Below are 24,166 nucleotides of genomic sequence, written 5' to 3' on the forward strand. Positions count from 1 at the left end.
CTTTAGTTTCTAATATAGAATATATGCCATCCAATAGTCACCATCTGATTGCCCACAGAAAACCATATTTAATCATCTAGAACTTATGTGGTCTATCCAATGCAATGGTTAGCTCTAAGGAAAGGAGCGGAAATAAAACAAAGAAAATAAATAAATTTTTAAAGGGAAGGAGATTCGCAGACCAGATTTTCATTCTCGCAGCCCACTGCTGGGCCATGGCTCACTGGTTGAGAACCACCAATATAGACTATCAAATGGTGCTATGTGTGATGACCCATGGGCCTTGTAGTCCTGCTCAGGACATTGTAATCCCTGATGAAGAAGAAAACTTGGGTTTTTTACCTTCCCAGTCAGAACTGGAATCTTCTCAGCCAGATCTTTCCCAGGCAGATCTGGGAACCTTGCACCTGCAAGAAAGTTGTGTCCCAGAAGTATGTCAAACAAACCCAGAGCCCACATCTCCCGTGTTCTTGCGCCGTGAGTTTTGTAAACAACAGAGGGGTTTGGAAGCAGCTTCGCGCAGGAGTGCTAGAATTGCAGCTAAGAATGTAGCCAATTAAGACTGCTTTCCGTGAGAATCTTTAGGGAGTCAAACATCTGGTCCCAGAGTTTAGCTTTCGTTTCTGGTTCCCAGAGAACTGCTTCGGCGAGAAAGTTAGACTCTATATAGGTCTTTTACCCGCGTAGTAACTTCGCGGAGTCAATTCGTCAGCCTCCGGAGCGAGTTGTGTCTGGACAGCGCGCTCCGTTTCAAGCCTCGTTCCTGCTCAAGCCTTGCCCTGCTTTCCAGCCTTCGCTCCAGTTTCCAGCCTTTGTTTACCTACGGACCTTGCTTGTTTTCCAGGACTATACCTTGCCTTGTATCACGGATTTTACCAAGTTATTCCACGGACCTTGTTCTTGTTCCTTGTTACCTTGTTCCACGTTTTAAGCCTTGCTTCAAGTATCAAGTTATTTCCTAGCCTTGCTCAAGTTTATGGACTAAAGGACCTTGTCATCTCCCCTCACTTTGCCTGGCAAAGTGAGTGTTTCGGTTATTGGATTACAACTTTGGAACATAATATTTCATATTGGACATTGCTTTTTTGGACTAATTTTGACCTTTCCTGAAAGGTCTGCTTCTGAACTAACTTTTACATTTATTTTTATTAATCTTATATATTTCCTTAATAAAGATATTAGATAGAATCTGGCCTCTGCGTATGGTTATTGGTGCTCTGTAGCCTGGGACGTGACAGCTTGACTCCGCCACCCTAAGCACCAATTAACCTCGGCCAGAATGTCTACCGGAACCGTACCTGGGCCGAGCGGCCAGCCGATTACCTACACCATCGACAAGGATGAGGTGGATCGAATCCGTGATAAGCTCAATGCCCAGGATGGAGAAATAAAAGGTTTGAAGGAACGCGGAATCCGTCTACCGGCCATGGCGTTGCCAACCAAGTTTACTGGAGAAGCTTCTAAGGTTCATGTTTTCCGTCGCCAATGCCAAGCTTATCTAGAGGCCCGTGCTGCCGAATTCCCCCAAGAAGACATCAAGGTGGCATGGGTTTACAGTCTTCTAGACGGGCCAGCGGCCAACTGGGCGACGGCACTGTTCGACCAAGCCTCTCCACACCTAAGATCCGCGCAACGCTTCTTGGACCACCTTAAAGAGACTTGGGGAATCGAGGACAATTTGGAGGCAGCCGGTCACAAACTCCGTCGCCTCTTCCAAGGAGACAGACCTATGTCTCAGTACATAGCCGAGTTCCGAGTGCTGGCCCACAACACCGGCTGGAATGATGTAGCCCTCAGAGGACAATTCCGGGAGGGTCTCAACATCGAAATGCTGGAGGAAATCTCCAAGGTGGATCCTCCCCAGACCCTCGAAGCACTCATTGATCAATGTTTACGGGCTGAAGTCATGATTGCCAACAGGAAACAGTGGGTTCGAGGCCAGAGCGGTAGAGCTGGGGCAAAACCCCCCGCTCCCGCCAGCGTTCAGCCACGTCCAGTGTGGAGACCCCCACCACCAACCCCATACCCCAGAGGAAGCGAGGAGGTGCCGATGCAGTTGGGCAACGTGCGTCCCAGATTAGATGCCGCCGAGAAGGCCCGTCGTCAACGCTTAAACCTCTGTTGGTACTGCGGGAACGGGGGCCACTTCGCCAGAGAGTGCCCAGCCAAAGGGAAGCCCGCCGCCCGTCTTGCGGCGGCGTCCTCCACGGAGACGAAGGCGTCTGAGCCGGCTGGCACACAGCCGGCGGGGGAAGCCAACGACCGGGCGTAGAGAGGCTCGCCAACCCGGTCAAAAAACCCGTTCAAGAGCCGCCAACCGGGGTCCTGTTCCTTCTCGTGGTCACCTTATGGTCAGCAAAAAGGGGACCCGTCATGATCCACGCCATGATAGACTCCGGAGCCACCAACAATTTCATTGATAGAGAGTATGCCGACTCTCTGGGATTACAATATCATGATTTCAAGAATGCCCGTGTGGTGCAAGCCATAGACGGCCGCCCCCTCAAGACGGGCCCCGTAAGTCAGTGGTCGGAACCCACCAGGATGTGGATAAGGGAACATATGGAAGAGATTTCCTTCTTTGTTACCGAGGTTCCCCATTTCCCTGTGATTTTGGGAATTCCATGGCTGACTCTCCACGACCCAAGCATCTCCTGGTCCAACAGAGAACTGCAGTTTGCTTCACAGTACTGCCAAAACCATTGCCTTGTAGCCAAGGTCTGCCATGCCACAGACACCGAGCCCATCATCACCCTGCCCAAGAAGTACTCCGAGTATTGGGATGTATTCAATGAAAAGGAAGCCGAGAAATTACCCCCACATAGACCTTATGACTGTGCCATTGACCTGGTGGAGGGGGCCCCGATCCCGCGAGGGCACCTATACTCCCTGACTGAACCAGAGCAAGAAGCTCTCAGGGAATTCATAGAGACAAACCTTCGTAAGGGATTCATTAGACCCTCTCAATCCCCAGCCGCCTCCCCAGTGATGTTTGTGAAGAAGAAGTCAGGGGAACTACGCTTGGTGGTGGACTACAGAGCATTGAACAATATCACCAAGCGGAACAGCTATCCCCTACCCTTAATCTCGGATCTACTGGATCGGCTTTGAGGAGCCAAGGTTTACACCAAGCTGGATCTTCGGGGGGCTTACAACTTAGTTCGCATCAGAGAAGGGGACGAGTGGAAGACCGCCTTCCAGACCAAATTCGGATTATTCGAGTCCCGAGTTATGAATTTTGGATTATGCGGAGCTCCCGCAACGTTCCAGCATTTTGTCAATGACATTTTTCAGGACTATCTAGATAGGTTCTTGATAATCTACCTGGACGATTTTTTGGTGTTTTCTAGATCACAATCAGAACATGAGAACCACGTCAAAATGGTGTTACAACGATTGCGGGATCATGGACTTTATGCCAAGTTGGAAAAATGCGCTTTTGATCTACAAGAGGTAGATTTCCTTGGTTACCGTATCTCGCCTCTAGGGCTCTCCATGGATCCAGCCAAGGTTTCAGCAGTATTGGAATGGCGGGCGCCAACTAACAAGAAAGAGGTGCAGCGTTTCTTGGGGTTCGCGAACTATTACCGCAAGTTCATTCCAGATTTTGCCCGCTGGTCTGACCCAATCACTAGCTGCATCCGTGGAAAACAGCCCTTCCGCTGGACTGATCAAGCAGAGAAAGGGTTCCAGCAACTAAAGAAATTATTCACGTCCCAGCCAATTCTACAGCACCCAGATCCTGGAACCCCTTTTGTTGTGCAAGCGGACGCCTCTGATGTGGCAATTGGGGCTGTACTCTTACAACCGGTGGGAGACCACCTTCATCCCTGTGCCTTTTACTCCCGTCAACTAACCACACCAGAGAGAAATTACACCATTTGGGAAAAGGAACTACTGGCCATAAAGGCAGCCTTTGAAACTTGGAGACATTGGCTAGAAGGGGCCAAATTTCCCATTGAAGTCCACACTGATCATCGAAATCTAGAACATCTAAGAACTGCCCGCAAACTAAATCAGAGGCAGCAACGTTGGGCTTTGTTCTTTGAACGTTTTAACTTCCAGATTCATTATGTGACCCCAGCCCAAACCAAGCAAGCAGACGCCCTGTCACGTAAACCGGAATACGCTGCAGGACGCAAGGAGACCTTTGAATCCCAACTACTACAACCCGAGAACTTTGCCACGCTCACAGTGGGGAACACCAAATCCACTCCCATTGGTTCAACTTCCTCTACTCCAGGACCCATCTGTGCTCAAGAAATCAGGGCTAGTCAGCAAGCAGATGCCTGGGCGCAGGACCAACTTCGCCAAGGTCTGCATTTTCCCTTTTCGCTTAAAGATGGACTGCTATGCTATAGAAATCATGTTTATATCCCACCCGGACCGGGCAGGGAGAAAGCGCTTCGTCTGTGTCATGACTGCAAACCAGCAGGGCATTTCGGACTATTTAAAACCATGCATCTGATCCTAAGGGATTTTTGGTGGCCCAAGATCCGCAAGGATGTGGAAAAATATGTCAACACCTGCCCAGTATGCCAGCGCTCCAAGATAAGAAGGGAGAAGCCCTCAGGGCTTCTGCATCCCCTTCCTACCCCATCTCGGCCATGGGAAATAATTTCTGCGGATTTCATCACTGACCTACCACCTTCCTGTGGATTCACCACGATCCTAGTGGTGGTGGACCTTTTCACCAAGTTAGCCCATTTCATTCCCTGTGAAGGTCTTCCCACGGCCAAAGAGACTGCAGATCTATTCCTTCAACATGTTTTCAGACTACATGGATTGCCCAAGAGTTTAGTCACAGACCGTGGATCTCAATTCACCTCTCGTTTTTGGAAGGCACTACAAAAACTATTGGGCATAGACTCTCGCTTATCTTCAGCTCATCATCCCCAAACAGATGGGCAAACGGAGCGCACCAATGCCACTTTGGAGCAGTATCTTCGCTGTTATGTAAACTACCAACAGGACAATTGGGCTTCTCTGTTACCACTGTCAGAGTTTGCCTATAACAATGGAGTTCAAGCTTCTACAAAAGAAACGCCGTTCTTTGCAAACTACGGCTTCCATCCACGTTTCTTTCCCCCTGTCATTGGAACTTCAGAAGTTCCCGCAGCAGAGGATTGGCTGCAGGAACTCACAGCGGTACAACAACTTTTGCTCCAGCAACTAGACCAAGCCAAGGAGGACTATAAACGCCACGCTGACAAACATCGCCAGCCGGGCCCCGAAATCAAGGTAGGAGATCGGGTTTTTCTGTCCACTCGCTTTCTGCCCTCCCACCGCCCTTGCCGGAAGTTAGATGCCCGTTTCATTGGCCCCTATCCAGTGGTGGCGCAATTAAACCCCGTGACTTTCAAACTCCAACTTCCGCGTTCAATGCGCATCCACCCAGTGTTTCACCGCTCCCTGCTCCTTCCGGCGGATGGTGTGCGTCCAGATACAGACCAACCGGCCCCCCCTCCTGTTTTGATGAATGGGGAGGAGGAGTTCGAGGTTGAGGACATTTTGGATTCTCGCTTTCACCGCCGCCGCCTACAATATCTCATTGACTGGGTGGGTTTTGGCCCTGAGGAACGCTCTTGGGAAGACGCCTCCACAGTCCATGCTCCTGATCTAACCCGTCGCTTTCATCAGACCTATCCCGCCAAGCCGCGACCTCGCGCCTCGGGGAGAGGGCCCCAGTTTGGGAGGGGCCTTGAGGAGGGGGATAGTGTGATGACCCATGGGCCTTGTAGTCCTGCTCAGGACATTGTAATCCCTGATGAAGAAGAAAACTTGGGTTTTTTACCTTCCCAGTCAGAACTGGAATCTTCTCAGCCAGATCTTTCCCAGGCAGATCTGGGAACCTTGCACCTGCAAGAAAGTTGTGTCCCAGAAGTATGTCAAACAAACCCAGAGCCCACATCTCCCGTGTTCTTGCGCCGTGAGTTTTGTAAACAACAGAGGGGTTTGGAAGCAGCTTCGCGCAGGAGTGCTAGAATTGCAGCTAAGAATGTAGCCAATTAAGACTGCTTTCCGTGAGAATCTTTAGGGAGTCAAACATCTGGTCCCAGAGTTTAGCTTTCGTTTCTGGTTCCCAGAGAACTGCTTCGGCGAGAAAGTTAGACTCTATATAGGTCTTTTACCCGCGTAGTAACTTCGCGGAGTCAATTCGTCAGCCTCCGGAGCGAGTTGTGTCTGGACAGCGCGCTCCGTTTCAAGCCTCGTTCCTGCTCAAGCCTTGCCCTGCTTTCCAGCCTTCGCTCCAGTTTCCAGCCTTTGTTTACCTACGGACCTTGCTTGTTTTCCAGGACTATACCTTGCCTTGTATCACGGATTTTACCAAGTTATTCCACGGACCTTGTTCTTGTTCCTTGTTACCTTGTTCCACGTTTTAAGCCTTGCTTCAAGTATCAAGTTATTTCCTAGCCTTGCTCAAGTTTATGGACTAAAGGACCTTGTCATCTCCCCTCACTTTGCCTGGCAAAGTGAGTGTTTCGGTTATTGGATTACAACTTTGGAACATAATATTTCATATTGGACATTGCTTTTTTGGACTAATTTTGACCTTTCCTGAAAGGTCTGCTTCTGAACTAACTTTTACATTTATTTTTATTAATCTTATATATTTCCTTAATAAAGATATTAGATAGAATCTGGCCTCTGCGTATGGTTATTGGTGCTCTGTAGCCTGGGACGTGACACTATGCAATATGATGATTATATTCTGAGCCCTCGCCAAAATGGGAACATTACAAGGAAGAGCTCTCAGTTTTGATAATGCATTAAATGAAAAAGGTGTTGTATCCTCTCTTACATGAAGTACGCGTCCTAATAAGTGAGGACTGAATGGAAAGGATGCCCTCCCCCACATTTTAATGTTTCAAGCACGCAGTGTGCTTAACAATGTAATGATGCTTAAAACATAAATGAGCCTAGCCATCCCATACACAACCCACATGGTTATACTACGGGGACTGTAGTCCAGCACATCTAGAGGGCACCAAATTGGACAAGGCTAACAACGTTCCTATCAGAGTGAACTACTTCTTATTCCAGACTACATCCAATCCTGGGATCCTTTCACATTATACAATTAGAAGACTATAATTCCATTTTAACTATCATGGCTCCATCTCACCGAATCCTGGGGATGGTTAATTTGGTGAGACACTAGAGTTCTCTGGCTGAGAGTCCGGAAAACCCCTTGATAAAAGGCAAATCTTAAGGTTTCATAGGATGGAGCTGCTAGAAGATGAATGTAAATTGTAGTGCAAACACGACCCTCATCTAGTCTTCAAGGCCCCTTCCACACAGCTGTATAAACTCCATATTGAACTGGATTATCCGGTAGTGTGGACTCTGATAATCCAGTTCGAAGCAAATATTGTGGATTGTCTACCTTAATATTCTGGGTTGTATGGCTGTGTGGAAGGGCTCCTAGATGTTATTGGCCTGCAGAATCTGTCTCTACTATTCAGCAACATTTGGAGGCAGATGCTGTCTACACCTTGTTGCCTGCTTGGTTTAAAGCACATGTCAAACTCAAGGCCCGTGAGCCGAATGTGGCCCACTATGCTATTGTATGTAGGCCTTCAGCTACTGGACTGCAATTTCTGTATTTCTCCTCATTAGACATTATGACTAGAGCTGGTGGGAGTTGTGATATAGTAACATCCGGAAGGCTGCATTAGGTCTGTTTAGTTGAAGTAGTGGGGTTTGAATTTAGATGCAAGGCTTGTGGATGTGATGTTTGACTTTAACCTTTCCACAACCTGAGAGCTACAAGTGCTGTTGGGTTGCAATTCCCATTATCCCCAGTCTGCATGGCAGACAATCAGAAGTGATGGGAGTTGCCTTTCAATACATCTAGGGACCCAAATTGGGTAAAAACTAAAGAGCACTGACCACTATGTAAAACAATTATACTTGGCCCTCTATATCCATTAGTTGGTTTCCAACCATTGGTCCTCCAGGTGTTTTGGACTTCAACTCCCAGAAATCTCAACTATTTTACCAGCTGTTAGGAATTGAGGGAGCTAAAGTCCAAAACACCTGGAGGACCAAAGGTTGGTTCTTGATGAAAATGAGGTTGCCACCCTAATTTAAAGAATAGCTTTAACCAAATCACAGAATCCAAGGCAAAGCAGAGATGCTAACAAAGCTTCCTCACACTGAATGAGTTGTCATGCCCAAGACTTCAAAAGTAACTAGACACAAATAACACTGGTCAACACACATTTTGGTGCCTCCAATGTCAGACCTGTTTTTGGTATATTTGACCTGCTGATTCCAAAAATGGCACCAGTTCTCCCCTATTGGCTCTAGTTTTTGATATACAGTGCATAACTCATATACCAGTCTTCATTTGTTCGCCCATAGAAAATCATTACCGTATCCAAGATACAGAGCTCCCGGTGGCATAGCGGATTAAACGGCTGAGCTACTGAATTTGCTGACCAAAAGGTTGGCGGTTCAAATCCAGGGAGCGGGGATGAGTTCCCACTGTTAGCCCCAGCTACTGCCAACCTAGCAGTCCAAAAACATGGAAATGTGAGTAGATAAATAGATTCCACTCTGTCGGGAAGGTAACAGCACTCCATGCTGTCATGCTGGCCACATGACCTTGGAGGTGTCTATGGACAACACTGGCTCTTTGGCTTATAAATGGAGATGAGCACTAACCCCCAGACTTGGACACAACTAGACTTAATGTCAGGGGAAAACCTTTACCTTTACCTATCCAAGATACTACAGCTGATGGGGTCTATCCAATGCAATTTTCTGAATCAGTGTCCCAAATAATCACAGGAACAAGGGGTGAACTTAGCCAAGACATCAAGATTTTTTTTTTTGTTGGGCTGTATAATGAATAGTGTAGAATTCATTTCTTTTCGCAGTAATTGAGTCATGACAATGCTATATTATAACTGCATCATAATGAAAAATGACTTTTACAAGTAACGTAATACATGTGACCTGTTTTGCTTTACAATCTGCTTGTTTGTTGCACTTTGATTTTATAAAAAGTATCCCAAAGTTAGTTTCTAGATAGGAAAGAATTAATCTTCTAAAATTGTAACTACAAGTATCTGCTAAATAGTGGAAATAGTGGTTAATTACTTTTAAAGTAACTTTCCAAGTTCTCCTAATGTCTTGTAAGTGAATTAGGGTACAGCACAGTACAGCCAAAAGGCCAAAATACTATCATAATCAAACCAAAAATATCCCACAAAACATTTATTTCAGTGAACTGAGGACAGAGTGAAGACCAAAACCACAAGGCTGCTACTATTGGTCCTTGAAGGAATCCTTTCCAAACTGCACCAAATCCATGTGTGTCTACACTTTGCTGCTGTTACAAAATATCATAAAAACAGCAGCAAGATTCCATGAACCAAAGTAAACTTCAGAGAAAGAGAGAGACAGTCTTTACAAAAGCAAAGTTTATAGCATGCTATAATTAAGCTCACATCCTGATAGAGGGAGCATGAAGTTTTATTCTAAATATAGCGGCAGCTCTCTTTATTGCACAATTCTGCCTTCCCCTCCTTTTTAAAGTGAAATGAAAAAAATGAGTCACTGATATAATCAGTGACCTCCTTAACATTCAGATTTACAAAACAAATCAAGGAAAAGTAACTAAAACAAGAAGGCCTTTGTTTACTTCTCTCTTTTTAAGGGAAAAAAGCCTACTGTTGCTTTGAAATTTTTTTTTAAAGTAGTAGTAGCAGCAAGAGTGCTCAGAAGGCTGAGTCGAACCAATGTTCTCCCAGGCAAACAGACTAATCTTGTTCTACCAAATCAGCATTTTTAGTTAGTATTTCATGTTGGTGTTGTGTGCGTTCCAGTCATTTCTGACTTATGGTGATCCTAAGGTGAACTTACCATTGGATTTTTGCCACAGGGCAACATTGCAAAACTAAAATGCAGGAGTAGTACAGGTTACTGTATTAGTTCCCAAACAACGTAGGGCTCAAAAGGCTAAAACCAAATTGCAAAACTGGTCCTAGAAATGAGTACTAGCTGGCATGCAACGGCTGCATAATGAATGATGCATGACCTGTTTACCTGCTCCAGGGTGACGATATTAATCACATGTCAGAAACACAGACAAATAACTCTAGCCTTCTGGTTCATAACATATTTTTTTCAATCAGGCTCTCAATACAAAACAAGAAAGGAAGGAAGGGGTGAGTGTGCCGCGTGGTGCTGTTTATGCAGGTGCTGTCTCTCCGATTGTGTCTACTTCAATTAGGAGCATCAAAGAAAAGCCAAAAGAAACTTCTGCATGACATTGCCCGGAGATTCCAAACATGTTACTGTATATTTTCCAAAGCCCTTCATGAAAACAAACAAACAAAAACAACAGCGTAACATGAATATGTTACCATGAGCAAATGGTCACTCTCTCTCCCCTGCCCCCGCCCCACAACAAGGCTATATTCTCTGTGGTTTCTCCAGTACTGTGCACGCATAGCTCTGGTGTTTACCATCAGCAATTTTCAACATGCTGACAAAGCTAAAAGTGACAGAGCCGACGCAAGCAGACTAGAAGGAGAAACACGAGTGAAAGCGCTGTGATCTTTTGGCACAAACTTTGCACTTTTTTGACAGCAACTAACAAGGTGGCCTGCATATCGCCAGAGAGAATTCGATTAGTACAACTCGGAGTAGTCCCCCACCCCTCTCTCTCTCTTTCTCCCCGCCTACTTTTTCATTAAGCAACAGCGCTGTGTTCCTGAAGTTGCTATTTTTGTGGCTGACGCACACAAGCCTGTGAAGCAGGGAATCTTCCCACTACGAAGGTTATTCTTCCCCCTGCTCTTGGCTCACAAATGGTTTTACGCCACTAAGCCCAACAATCCCCCTTCTCATGTTTTTGTAACAAGTTTTTTGTGCATGGTATTGTTTTGTCTGTTTCAAATACTATAAAATATAATCTTTATTAGACTTTAAAATACTTAGGGTGCCTGTAAAACAGAAAAAAATAATTTCTCAGGAAATTGGAGAATAAAACAATGATTTCTGATTATATTTTAAATGACCACTACTGATTGACTTCAATAAAACAAAAATTAAAATGGAGCTAGTAAAGTTTGTTCAGGTTTTCTGAGGAAGAAAGCATTGACCAATCCACTAAGGATAAAGCACTATCTAAACTGGCAAGTAACAAAGTATGACTTTTGCTGATACAATTATGGGAATGAGTCTTTGGAGAAGGTTTGTAGTTTATGGCAGAACACATTCTCTGCACAAACATGCAGTGAGTTCAATCCTTGCTTCACAAGACAGGGATGGGAAGATTCTTGGCCAACCACTGCATACAGTACCAAGGTAAACAAATCAGTGCTCCAACATGTTTTAAAGCAGTTTCCTATGCTACGTATAGCAAAAATAAACTTTCCTTCATTTTTTCCTTTCCTTCTGAAACATATTGGATCTCGTTTTGAATAAGAAGGATGAAATGAAACTCCATATGATTGCCTCTGTATGTATGCATGTGTTATTATTACATGACACATGCACATTATACTTAACATTATTTCCCATGGGATCTTTTCCATATTGCACACTGGTGAACCTAACTTCGTCTACAATGGTTGCTCTATTTCGATCTCACTTCATTGTAATCAGAGCTTGGAAAAGTTAAGAAGGGAAGGGATATACAATGTGCAGAATTTTCTAGTTTGCAAGGCTGAATTGTTGTAAACAGAGGAATCTGTCTTCTGCTAAATCTGACATTTTTTTCTAGCTAGCCCAGCACTGTCCTCTGTGATGACAGTTCCTTTAAAGCAGGGGTGGGCAGCCATGAAAGTCTAGGGGTTTGAATTAAGTCCCTAGAAAAACTCAGCTAGAGGAAACACATCAGCTAGACAGATAGATACATGAAGTGTGTGTTGGTATTTTTGTCTCTAAACATTTCCACCATGTTTAGGATTTAATAAAGGCCTCCCCAAGCTGAAAATCAGAGGGTCCATAAAAAGAGATGGAAATGTACCTCCCACCCTCTAGTGGACATTTTGAAGCCAAAACAAAATGCAAACATTGGTTGCAAGCCTTGGCTAGCATTAAAACATGGTGGAAATGTCATCCACGACCCATAAAGAATATTTGTGGGCATTCTTTGGGGAGGGGTTTGTACCCTGCATGGAAATTGTTTTCTACACACATACACAAATTTTTGCACATGTACTCTTTTGCACAAATAAGTCTCACACTGGATATAGTTTTCAAAGACTGCAAGGCTTTTGAAGATTTTCTCACAGTGGGAAGAAAAATGATATCATTACTTGTTACTTTCTTCCAGGATGACATTAGCTAAGAATTATGTCCCTGCAAGCCATGAACTCTGCCACTATTCTGCAGTCCATCTGCTGCCCAACCAGGGATATCTATAGTATCAGCATCTTGGGCAAACAAGGATGTAGAAGCTGTAGTTCAGAACTTCATAAAAATTGATAGGATGCTGTTCTCTTTTTACTCCTTTTCCTCCCTGATCAAGCAACTACAACAGCCTAGCACTGCACTGCCAGTATGGATGACAGGGTGATATACACACTTACCTACCTGCAACTTCATATTAAGATCCCGGAAAATCGAATGTTGGTGGACAGGAAAAGAGATTTAAAGATGAGCTTAAACTAAACTTAAAAACTGTGGCATAAACACTGAGAACTGGGAAGTCCTGGCCTGTGAGTGTTCTAGCTGGAGGTCAGCTGTGACCAGTAGTGCTGTGGGATCTGAAGAGGCACAAATGGGAAACAAAAGGGAGAAACATGCCAAGAGGAAGGCGTGTCAAGCCAACCCTGATTGGGACCCTTCCACCTGGAAACTGATGTGGAAACATATGCGGGTCACTGTGGAAGAACATGCAGGTCAAGAATAGGGCTCTACACCTACGTATCCACTGCCAAGACACTATACCTGGAAGGCCATCATGCTCAGACAATGAGGGATTGCCTAAGTAAGAAAATAATAAATACATAATCACATAAATTCAGTATGTCGTGATCCATGTTCAAACAGAAGACCATTTACAAAGGTAGTCATGTCAGAAAGGAAAAAAGAGCTGCCACCTCAGATAGTGATTGTTGCCCTTATTGTGGTATTCATTTATGCACATGTTGAATTTCTGCATATATCTCACTCTATTTATGTCAAATGTAGGATTTATTGTCAAATAATTTTGCCACTAGTTTTTCTCCCACCCCCCTTGCCCCCCCCCCCCACCCACTGGGAACAGTTTTATCCTCAATTTGAGTATTATTTGAATTGATCAATCATGAAGAGAGTGTGATTTAGTTCTTTATATTTTCTTTTTCCTGCTGGACACAAGTGGTTGATAAGTGTGGAATTGTGATTGGTAAGTTTAAGTAAATAAGATCATTATATTGAGTGAAAATGTAAGTGGACTTTCATTATCAAGATTTGTATTACCCTACTTGTATCTAAAATTAATTAAAAATTCAATAAAAATAATTAAAAAGTAATTCTTTCACTAAAACTAAATGTAGGGTTTCTACACTTTATGCGAGGGGACCACTCTTTATTCCTTGGATACAACAACTGTGGGGCTTTCCACACAGGAAATTCCACCAACCAGCTCTGAGGCAACCCCACTCTTGGGCACCTCTTGGGCAGCCCCACTACTATGGCCAAAGATGTCCCACAAAGCAGGAAACTTACATAGTGTTCTTTGTAAACTCTCAGTGTAAGGGATTTCCCTGATCTTCAGCTCTGTTATGTTCAAGGACCTCCTTCTATTTCCTTGTGTGACAACAAATGCAGGATCAGTCTAAATGCCCTCAAGGCTCTAGTGAGGATTTGTGCTACATTTCTCCCGTTTTCCAACTTCAGTGTTACCACCAGACTCCTTGTCTGAAAACCAGCTCTCAGAATGATAGGGATTCCAGAATATAAAACCAAAACCAAAACTTTATTTTCAGAAGTTAAATGTAAAATAGCAGATTATTTATACAGAAAGACCCTATGTATCAAGGAGGATATATTCTTGGCCAGACTGTGCATTAAACCATACATGACTTACGACTTCATCACACTTGCTGCAAGTATAGTAGAATTATTCTACAGAGCCCCACGCCATCCATCACACGATGCACGGTCACTTCCAGCGGGGCTCCATAAAGCAAATGTGGTGCAAGCAGACGTCCCATGTTCCATTAGGAACAATGGGGCCAGCGCGAGTGGAAGCCGTGTGACAACATTTCCCCACATGTGATGGGGAAGCATCGCTGCAGGCAAGGCAGGGTGTGGGGTACCAGGATTGCCCCACTGCTCCGCTGATTCACCATGGAAGCTGGCAAATTGCAACACTGGGGCTCATCGATGTAATGTTACATTATCCTAGGGTATCCTCTCTAGGAATTGGTCAGGTTCTCCAATGCAACTCTGTGATAATTTCTGGGGAAAACACACCAAAGAATTGCTGGAGAACCTAGACAATGCCTGGAGACTATTTTCACAAGGGCATGGGTAAGTGCATGTGGATTACGGGGATCTTGCTCTATATCACATTTGAAACACTACACTCTCTCGACTCAGGCTGAATCAGACCCTTACCAACTCAGCTCAAACTCCTTTCTCTCATCCCCATGCTAGTCTCCCTCATATTTTCCCTTCTCAAATTCCAGGCAAACACTCCACACACCACTCTAATTGCCAATCACCATATTATTATGAAAATTTCCTCAACCATGCCACCAATGAGCATCCACCACAACACTTCATTTTCTTCTTCCCCTTCCCAACAGCAACTTAGCTCATGCTCATACAATAAAGAAAGCAACATTCTTATATAGATGAGGGTTATGAACACTCTAAAGTAGTGTGGTATACAGCCTATTTGTGTATTTATGTATACTCCTAAATTCACCATAGTCATGTGCCACCACCTTGGATAAGCCTTTAGCACAGGTACCTTTTGGGATTCCTGCATCAAATGCTAATGCCACTTGTTGCTGCATAACCATGCAATGGAACTTGACATATGAATATTTAGTGTGGTTGTCCCAGCTGCTGAACATTTTGATTGTTTGCTCCAAATGCAGATAGGCAGGCAAGTTTGCCTAGGAGCATAAGGAGTTACTAGATTTTAACCTGGTGTTAGGAATAAATATTTGTATTTTTCTATGTAGGTATGCTAAATATAACTGAAATTGTTCTCAGTCTTGCTAACCGCTCCACACAATTAACTGTTGTTGAATTCTTTCCCTTCAAGGGACCTTTTAATCTATGCATGGTTTGCACAAATCACACATTTTTTCCTGTGTTTGAAGAAGGTGTAGGTTATGTTTATTTTAAACATAACTGTATCAGTTTCTTCTGATTATTATTATTCTGGTAAGGCTGGGTTATCTCAAAATATAGCATGACAAAGCCATTCTTAATGCTGGTATTATGTGTGATTTACTGCAAATGCTAAATGTGTAGGAAACTGGCTTTTGGAAAACTCACATTTCCAATGCAAAGACAGTAGCAGCAGCAACAACAACAACAAAAATCAGCAATTCTAGCAATTAAATAAGAACTATTAAAATATACAAAAATGAGAACTGACAAAATAAAAACAACCAAAAACAGACTGTTTATTGTTTCTGAAAAATGACACTTTCCTGAATATTAATGATTCTAATAAGCTGTGTGCCTTTTCAAAGGAGAATAGAATTTATTATTTATCCCACCCTTCTCACCTGAAGGGGACTTAGGGCAGATCGCAGAACACATACATGGTAAACATTCAATGCCGATTATAACAATGACAAGACAGACAACAGATAGAGGTATTTATGGGCTTTCCCATCTTTTGGCATCTTTGGAGGCTGTGCTTGGTTCTGGCCATCGGGCAGTGCTGTCGCTCCATCTCCCTGCCAAAGAGCTTTCTTTGTTAATAAACTTTCTCCTTTTTTCTGACCAAACACTGAGCCTAAATACCTCCCCTATCTATCAACTCAAATTCGTTTTCGAACTGCTAGGTAGGCAGAAGCTGGGCTAAAGGTCAGGAGCTCACGCTGACCCGGGCTTCAAACTCTGTCTTCCGGTTGGCAAGATTTATTGCAGCTTGGTGGTTAACCTGCTATCCTAAAGCCCAGCCCTATCATAGAACCATAGCGTTGTAAGATGGCATGGGCCATCTAGTCCAACTCCTGCCACAGTACAGTACATACAAAAGGTTGTGGTTGTTAACCACCTTGAGTCCCCTCTGGGAGAAAGGTAGGATATAAATAAAATACAGGCTTCCCTCACTACTTCGCAGTTCACTTTTCGCAGATTTGCTGTTTTGCGGTTTTTCAATAAACTCTAAAAGACTATTATAAATAATAAAAAATACAATTTACAGCCTAAGGAAGGGAGGAAAGAGAAGCCGAAGAGAGAGCAAAGGAGCCCAAGCAGCAACGGGAGGAGAAGGAGGCAATTTATCAACACACAGTTGATAAACACACAGACCTAAAATAGTGTATAACTACTAAAATAATATATAAATATTAAAATAAATATAGTGTCCCTACTTTGCAGATTTTCACTTATTGCGGGTGTTCCTGGAACCTAACCCCCGCGATAAGTGAGGGAACACTAAAGAAAGAAATTTACCTTTGTAGCTCTGACCTTGAATAGATGCCAGGGTGGAGTGATGGTCTGAGGCTTGGGCTATGACTCTGGAGGCCAGAGTTTCAATCCCTGCTACACCATGAAACTCAGGTGGTGACCTTAGGCAAGTCACACTCTCTCAGCTTCAGAGGAAGGCAATGGCAAGCCTCACCAAGAAAACCCTGTGACAGGAGAGTCTTAGGCCAAAAACAACTTGAAGGCACACAATAGCAACTACTCTTGAATTATCAGAATCTGGAAGTAATACAGCCCTATTAAAGGTAACATATATTTGAAGGACTGACTGAAAGATGTCTTCAGATCAAAGAGAAACACTAGTCATCATATCTAAAGTCTGAATGATGGCTAACAATGCATCTGGAGGTATTTTGGGGGGTGGAAGGGGAGTTATATTTCAAAGGAAGAAACTGGTAAAACCCCTTCTAAGTATTTCTTGCAGAAGAAAATCATATGAAATCCATGGCATTGGCATAAGCTGTCAGGCAACTGGAAAACACAAATATACACATAGGTAGGTGAACCACACTCCAACATATTGGTAGAAACTATGAACCTACCTATATTGCCATATAATACAGTTTCATAATGCAGTTTAACTACATTATGAAATTTCATTACATGGCAGTGTAAAGTCATATAATGCAGTACAATGCAGTTGAACTGCATTATGAAGCTCCATTATATAGTGGTGTGGATGGGGCCTATGTTGCATATTTAAGCATTTTATCATGTATATTGTGGTGTTTCACAGAAAGGAACACCAATAAAATCTTAAACATCAGCTTGAAGTAAATCTATCTGTTAAATAACAAAAAGCATGTTACATGGTAAGGCTCCTTTGCTCAGAGTTTTTAATATTGCTATTGCCACCCATAATATTCCAGTGGAAAGTGTGTGAAATCAGCTATGTAGAGGTCATAGCACATACTGGTACTTCTGGACCATGTACACAAATAATTCAAACATTTAGGTCCAGTTTTGCATTGTGGGTCTCTTTTTAGAGAAATAAAGCAGGATAGAAATAAATAGGAGACGGAGAGGAAGAGAAGGAGGAGAAATTGCAATATACTGTACCTATATTTGGACTGTGGAAATTAGAACTGAAGCATCACCTCCAGTTTCTGAAGGGACATATATTTGGAAGTATATACTTTAAGACATACTTTTAGAAATTTTGTTAATGTGTTTTTAGTGGATACATTCATCTACTGCTAGATTTTAAAGCAGTAATATGGCCATAACAATTATTCACTTACAAAGGCACAGTAAGGATTATGGTAAATATTTAGTCAATCCTCATGATGGATATTGTTCTATAGTTTCTGAATCAAATGTAATTGGATTTATAATTGCATCAAATGTAGTTGTGACAGTTGTATCACTAAGACTGGATTTCTGCTTAGCTTAAATCTGTCCATTGATGCACATGCTGGTTTCAGTCAAATTATTTTTAAACATTCTTCTTTCCACGTCTATTTTCTAGAGCTGCCTTTCTGTAAGAGGCCATTAAAAGGCCTGAAACTAAATATCCCTTTTTTATCAAGTTAAAATACTAATTGTGATTTGTTCCGCCTCTTAATGAGTAGGCATGAATGTATGATTTTCTTATGCCTATCAAGAAATACAAGAGAAACAAAAAAGGAAAGACCATTTCTAGTAAGGCAAATGGCATTAAACTATGGTGCTACGACAGCCACTTAGGTATGACAGATTAGTATTTAGATCTGTTAAATTCCTCTTTTATTTTTTCTGCTACAGTAGTCTGATGCCTTCATTCAGAAATGTTGGTAATCTCTTTGCATAGTTAATATTCCGTTATGAAAAATCTATTGCAATTTCACTGAAGAACAACAGATGCTAATTTATACATATAGACTTATACTCTGAATGCCTAATTAATGATTTTCTGTGCCACTCACAGAAATGCAAATAATTCTCTTTCTTGACTCTGTTATTATCACATTGCTCCATTTGTCTTAAATTTGGGGAGAACTGAATCTGTGCTTATTACCAAAAAAAGGGGGGTTGGAGAGGGACACAACAGCCCTACCCAATTTACAAAACACAGTTTCCTCTATAATGTTGAAATATATACAAACAAATTATTGTACTAGAGAATCAATCAAGAAGTGTTAGAGGATCGTTGTCACTGCAAAGAGGTTACTTTTCTATCTTTCTCAAACCATCATTCACACATGTTAGAAGATGCAGTCTTAATTCCCCTAAAATTTAACAGTAATACCGATTAGATGCTCAAACTTTGGCTTTGCTTCACAGAGAGCACCTCAAGCCTGTGTCCCGCTGAGCTCATAAGTCAATGCATATACGCTATTCTACTGTGGCTCACTGATGTGATTGTTAATGGATGTGATGGGACAAGAATGCAAAGATTCTTGCTTAGGCTGTAGAAGTAAGTTATTGGGAGCAGTCTTTCTCAGAGCTTCCTTTATGTCAGAGATGGGCATCCACGTGATGCCCATGGGCCAATCCCACACCCCACATACACGTCCCTTACAAGGCACTTCATGTCTTTTATATTGTCAGTTTTAGTATAAAAACAGTTGGGCATGGGGGTTCTGTGGAATAGGTAAAACACTGAATTTTCAGGAAATTTAGGACATTTTGGACAAAAACAAAATCAGCCCAATTGAAAATTTTAGGGGTATTTTAGAGCTTTAGGCACTGCTAATATGATAATGCTTGGGGGAAGGAGCAAATGTGATCCATGGGCTGCATTATCACAAATCCTATTTTGCCAAGACATCTAATTCAATGGTAAAGTGAATTCATCTCAGAAATCCTAATTAATTTCCAATTCATCTATCTATTTTTATTGAGTCAGAAACGACTTGAGAACATACTGCAAGTTGCTTCTGGTATGAGAGAATTGGCTGTCTACAGAGACGTTGCCGAGGGGATGCCCGGATGTATTACTGGGAGGCTTCTCTCATGTCCCCGCAAGCTAGAGCTGACAGACAGAAGCCCACTCCATCTCGAGGATTTGAACAGGCAACCTTCAGGTCAGAAACCCAACCTTCAGGTCAACAGTTCACAAGAGTTTAACCCATTGCACCACCGTGGCTCTATCTATGAAAGAAATGTGTTCAGAAACGACCAGAGCTTAGAAATGTTATTTGTTTGGACTACAACTCCCAGAACTTGAGACTATCTCGAGTGGAACAATTATTTTGTTAGTATGCAACTCCCAGAATCCCTCAGCCAACATGTCTGGAAAAATTCTTATTGAACCAAGGTTCCAAGAATCCGCCAATCAGCATGACCAGTCATATGTTGAACTACTTATGTTTGTTGAACTGCAACTTCTGCACTATATCTCTTTGTTGAATTACAACTCGAGAACCTTCCAGCCAGTATTTCCACTGGATTCTAGGAACTGAACTCCAAAAGATAACTCTGGCAAGTTTTGGCAAGCTTAGATTTTTTACTTGCCTAATATTGACAGTTCAATAGGGAATGGTTATTCAGGGATTTTGGACTGCTAACTATCTGACTGCCTAATAACTGTCCACACCAAAAATTGAACCTTGAACTTTCTATCTGGAAAGCAGGCATATCCCCACTGAATAACAACTCAGTGGTAACTTTTTGATGGACAGGAATTGTAACAAGGAATTAGAGTAACATTTAGTAGAAGTGGGACAGATCTTTTACACAGACCAAATTCAACATGCTTTTACTTAGGATGGGTTAGCTACAGGGATGGGCAGCATTGTGCTCAGGGCATTGCTGATTTCAATGCAACTCAAATCCAAGAATCAAGTTCCTAGATGATGAGGCCCAAGAATGCACTAGTTCTATAGCTTTGCTATTGGAATTTAACGAGCAAGGTTAATTGGGAACAGATGCAGCCTAGCAGGGGGAAAAGCCTTTGTGAAAGTTCTGCAAGGATTTTTTTTTATTTGAAGAATGCTAACTATAATATAAAAGAATTACCTGTAACCACCAAGAAGAATATTCTATAAAATGCTATGGGGGGAAAGGTGTATCTGAATAAGCTGCTACAGTGAAAGTAGATGAGGGAGAAGGAGTACCGCTTGTGTGGCTTTGCAGATTTTTGTCACAACTATATGCTCACTGTTCTGTGTAGCTGGTAATGGTTTGATCATTTAAGTATTAAATCCCTAGTAAAAATGCCTTCAAAGATAGAATAAGATGCTTTGATAGAAGCTTTGATCAAGATAAAATGGACTTGAGGGGAATTCTGCTTTTAACAATGGTGTAGGAACAATTTGGCAGGTCTTTCCCCTCAAGTAGGTCTTCCGAAAAGGAAAAGTTTTTCATTCAGACAGCTGTTTCTTAGAAGACATCTATATGTGTTCCTTCCAGTGGTCTCACATTAGAATAATTTGAATTTAAGTTACTTAATTGAAATGAGATTGTCCCTTCCTTGGGCTCACTTCTACTTTTTTTTATAATTCTAGCAAGGAAGTTTACATTTTTGTAACAGTTGTATCACCTTTTTGCATTTGTTTCAAGACAACTGGAAGGTTGAATAGGGTGACAAAAATTAAAATCAATTGAACCAAAAGGAGATCAATTAATACCCATAACCAAATTACTTAGAAGCTAAGCATGGTCAGCACTGGTTAGTACTTCAATGAGAAACCATAAATGAATAACAAGTGCTGTTGGCTATATTTCAGAGGAAGAAATTGGAAAAACCATCCCTAAGTATTCCTTGTCTAAGAAAACTCTATGAAATCCATGAGGTTGCCATAAGTCAACAAGTGACTTGAAGGCTCATGCACACACACATTGAACTAGATCAGTGGTCCTCAACCTATGGGTCCCCAGATATTTTGGCCTTCAACTCCGAGAAATCCTAACAGCTGGTAAACTGTCTGAGATTTCTGGGAGTTGTAGGCCAAAACATCTGAAGATCCACAGGTTGAAAACCACTGAACTAGATGGATGTTCACCCTTCAGTCTTGTACTCAACCCCCATTCCTCCCACACAGTTGCATAGTGCCACAACTGGTGGTATTTCACAGACCAGGTATATTAATAAAGTATCCTAAACAGGTTGAAGTGATACTGGAAAAACACCAATACAACCAGAGACTGGAAAAAAAAAAGATTTCTGGATGACAAGATTCTGAGAGTTGTCAACCAAAGCCAAACATTTTCCATAACTACAGTACATGTTATGTAAAGACATAATGTCTCTTGAGATATACATTATGTCAGAACCCTGCTACTAGAGCCTGGATGTGGCTCTGAGTTTCAGGGTCACTGACATTGATAAGACACCTGCGTCTCAGGACTCGGAGAAGAAACAGCTGCTGGACTTGGCGGGGAATCTGCGCGGGGTTTTGCTGAGCAGGAAGAGACTTTTCAAATGAGGGGGAGGGTATATAAAGGATGGTTGGCTGGAGCCTCCCATTCTTGGCTTTTCTGATGTTTATGTTTCCTGCAGTAAAGTTTCTGGTGATATCACAGAGAGTCTCGTGTGTTCATTCAGGAGCGGCTGTAGTGAGCTGACACATTAGGCATCTTTAACAACAACATTCATGTCCTAGGATAACAATCCAAATTAAAGGAAAGTTGAGGTTCCTCCCTGCCAGCCATTGCTTTCCAGTGCCCAGCTTCTTACTCCTTTGTCTCTATTTGTAATATATGCTACAAGTGAGAGTGCTGTCCCCAAGAAATCAGATGTGAAGCATTTCAGGATGGCACAGAAGGGAATTGTCATCCACTAGATACAGCTTCAGCAGAAGTGCTTTCTTGGAGAGGAAAAGCTGCAAAACCAGCCCACTATCACAAGCCCTTTTTTTAATGAGCTTCAGAACTACAGTACTTCTAAACTGTTCCAGCCAAAAGAAAAAGGAGTTACACAACCCAGCCTTAATTGAACTATTTGGTGCCTGCTGATATGTTCAAACACATCCACCAGATCTTGATTATTCACTGGCAATTAAAGCTATTAAGTCAGCAGACAGACAGCAGGTTATTTCATTGTGATTTGACAAAGCCAGCCGTCTTGCTCTCCCCTTCTATATGACAGCACTGTAATTAGTGGTAATCAAATATGATTTGGGCTAGGTGTTGCTATGCCTGCTTTCAGAAACAGAAAGGTAGCCTGCCAGTTGCATAATGTGGAAACACACTATTCACTGGACATAGTGGAAAAGCAACATCATACGAGCATTAATGTGCTGGAGGAGACATTTTTTATACCTCACTGTGGGTTTACCAGGCAGGTTACATCTTGCATGTTAGGAGGTCTAAGATTGCCCATAAGTTTAATTTCAGTTAGTTATATTTAAAGAAAAACAATTAAGTTAAATTACAAAAGGCTGATCGAGTAATATTGTGAAATGCGCTAATAAGTATAATTATTCTTAGCACACATATTCTCCGCTTGAGAAGCATCTATAACCTCCATTAACATTAATGGGAGCTCTGCTCAGGCATCAGGCTCAGACTAGAACCTAATAGGGCATTACAGCTTCAAAGTGCTGTACAAACATTAACTAATTAGTTCTCATAACCATGCCTGATGCTAGGTGAGGAGGGATGCATTAAAATATATCTCTGAATAAGTCTTGCTTCCAGGCAGTATGAAGAATGCATTCTTCAACAGGGGGTGGGGATTCACGGAGTTAATATAGTCGCCAGCTAATTTTATTTTACAGGTCAAAGGAAAGAAACATTGGGAAATATTAATGTTGCTAATGGGATCCCTTCATACCCTAAAGCAGAAACATTTGTGGTCTTGCATGTGTTAAACTGAGACTGATGCACAATTCAACCCAACTCAAAAGGTATTCTGAGAAATTTGTCATTTTCAAATGATATAATTTGGTGTGGGAACCCTGCAGTCCTCCAGGTATTGATGGATTGCAACTACCATCTTACATCAGTATTGACTGGGGCTGCAGCCTAATAACACATGAAGCTACATAATTCCCATGATCGGCACATATAGAGTTAGGTAATACCTCTCACTGGCCTTGTAAAGAAGACATAACGAACACACCAAACCATTTATGTGGTTCAGGCTTTTGACCAGATCAGTTAGTATTCAAAAATTAGTGCAAGTGTTTTCAAATGAAAAAGTATACACCATCAGTAGCAAGTCATTTTATTCATTCATACATTTCTGAAGTCAAAAGCAAAATAATTATCTGCTTTCAAGTCTGTGTTAGAACACAATCTGAAACATGACTGCCACCCATATAGGTTACATAACTTTAAGTATGAATTTTCCCAACTTCTGTAGGTATGGGCTGAAGGGAATCTATACACACAAACGAACGATTGTCAAAAAGTTGCTGTATATTTGATTGAAGAAAATAATGATGGAGCACCGCTCTCAAAAAAGTCTTCAAAAGTAAAGTACAAATAAAGTCCCAATTCTCTACAGGGGTCCCGGGTATTTTTGACCCTGTTTCAGGGGAAAACCCCTTCTTCAGGAGTTGTTAAACTCAGCAACAATGAATTTCTATCTAAAACAAAACATAGAGTAACAAGTATTTTACCAGCAGTATTAACAGAAGTAAAAGTAACCCATATAACAGTATATACTTAC

At 42.3% G+C, this 24,166-nt stretch overlaps 1 protein-coding gene and 1 long non-coding RNA gene across 3 annotated transcripts in view; both read right to left on the reverse strand.

Annotated features, from left to right (window-relative positions):
• Nucleotides 1-24,166, reverse strand: part of maml3 (mastermind like transcriptional coactivator 3) — a 327,808-nt gene that overhangs the window by 161,474 nt on the left and 142,168 nt on the right. The gene's annotated exons all lie outside the window — the stretch shown is intronic.
• Nucleotides 13,276-24,166, reverse strand: part of LOC134299129 (uncharacterized) — a 119,107-nt gene continuing 108,216 nt past the window's right edge. Inside the window, exon 3 of the long non-coding RNA XR_010006273.1 lies at nt 13,276-24,083. This is a non-coding gene — a long non-coding RNA (uncharacterized LOC134299129). The remainder of the gene's footprint in view (nt 24,084-24,166) is intronic.

Source organism: Anolis carolinensis, chromosome 5, assembly GCF_035594765.1.
Source record: "Anolis carolinensis isolate JA03-04 chromosome 5, rAnoCar3.1.pri, whole genome shotgun sequence".
In the NCBI taxonomy this organism is placed as follows: Eukaryota; Metazoa; Chordata; class Lepidosauria; order Squamata; family Dactyloidae; genus Anolis; species Anolis carolinensis.